The 1,521-nt window shown below is 47.7% G+C and overlaps 1 long non-coding RNA gene across 1 annotated transcript; it reads left to right on the top strand.

Moving 5' to 3' along the window:
- On the top strand, positions 732-1,408 carry LOC110264658. The gene is made up of 2 exons (XR_002350834.1): positions 732-786; positions 1,338-1,408. It is a non-coding gene; the product is annotated as an uncharacterized LOC110264658 (long non-coding RNA).

Raw genomic sequence — 1,521 nt, 5'->3', positions numbered from 1 at the left:
CATTACGGCTCGCCTTTAGGTGTCCTCCTCGGGATAGCGTCATTTAAAGAATGAGGGTCAGCATGATGTAAAAAAGGGGAAAAAAAAACCGAAGGAGCCTGCCGAAAATGAGGCTATTACGGCTCGCCTTTAGGTGTCCTCCTCGGGATAGCGTCATTTAAAGAGCGAGGGTCAGCACGTAGTAAAAAAAAACCAGAGGAGCCTGCCGCAGATGAGGCCATTATCGCTCGCCTTTAGGTGTCCTCCTCGGGATAGCATTATTTAAAGAGCGAGGGTCAGCACGTAGTAAAAAAAAACCAGAGGAGCCTGCCGCAGATGAGGCCATTACCGCTCGCCTTTAGGTGTCCTCCTTAGGATAGCGTCATTTAAAGAATTAGGGTCAGCACGTAGTGAAAAAAACCGGAAAAGAACCGGAGGAGACTGCCGAAGATGAGGCCATTACGGCTCCCGTTTAGGTGTCCTCCTCAAGATAGCCTCATTTAAAGAACGAGGGTCAGCACGGCGTAAAAAAAACGAAAAAAAAAACCGGAGGAGCCTGCTGAAGATGAGGCCATTACGGCTCGCCTCTAGGCGTCCTCCTCGGGATAGCGTCATTTAAAGAATGAGGGTCAGCACGTCGTAACAAAAAATCGGAAAAAAACCGTAGGAGATTGCCGAAGACATGGCCATTACGGCTAGCGTTTAGGTGTCCTCGGGATAGCGTCATTTAAAGAACGAGGGTCAGCACGATGTAAAAAAAAACTAGAGGAGCCTGCCGAAGATGAGGCCATTACGGCTCTCCTTTAGGTGTTCTCCTTGGGATAGTCTCATTTAAAGGACGAGGGGTAGCACGACGTAAAAAAAATAGGAGGAGCCTGCTGAATATGAGGCCATTACAGCTCGTCTTTAGGTGTCCTCCTCGGGATAGCGTCATTTAAAGAACGAGGGTCAACACGTCGTAAAAAAAATTGAAATTAAACTGTAGGAGCCTGCCGAAGATGTGGCCATTACAGCTAGCCTTTATGTGTCCTCAGGATAGCGTCATTTAAAGAACGAGGGTCAGCACAACGTAAAAAAAAACCGGAAAAATACCGGAGGAGCCTGCCGAAGATGAGGCAATTACGGCTCACCTTTAGATGTCCTCCTCAGGATAGCGTCAATTAAAGGACGAGGGTCAGCAGAACGTAAAAAAAAAACAACAAAAAAAACCCGGAGGAGCCTGCCGAAGATGAGGCAATTACAGCTCGCCTTTAGGTGTCCATCCCGGGACAGCGTCATTTAAAGAATGATGGTCGGCACGACGTAAAAAAAAACCGGAGGAGCCTGCCGAGGATGAGGCCATTACGACTCCCCTTTAGGTGTCCTCCTCGAGATAGCGTCATTTAAAGAACGAGGGTCAGCACGACGTAAAAAAAACCATAAAAAAAAACAACTGGAGCCTGCCGAAGATGAGGCCATTACGGCACGCCTTTAGGTGTCCTCCTCGGGATAGCGTCATTTAAAGAATGAGGGTCAGCATGATGTAAAAAAAGGGAAAAAAAA

This window comes from Arachis ipaensis, chromosome B07 (assembly GCF_000816755.2).
Source record: "Arachis ipaensis cultivar K30076 chromosome B07, Araip1.1, whole genome shotgun sequence".
In the NCBI taxonomy this organism is placed as follows: domain Eukaryota; kingdom Viridiplantae; phylum Streptophyta; class Magnoliopsida; order Fabales; family Fabaceae; genus Arachis; species Arachis ipaensis.
The sequence above is the reverse complement of the archived record's forward strand: the minus strand, read 5'-3'. Positions and strand labels throughout refer to the sequence as shown.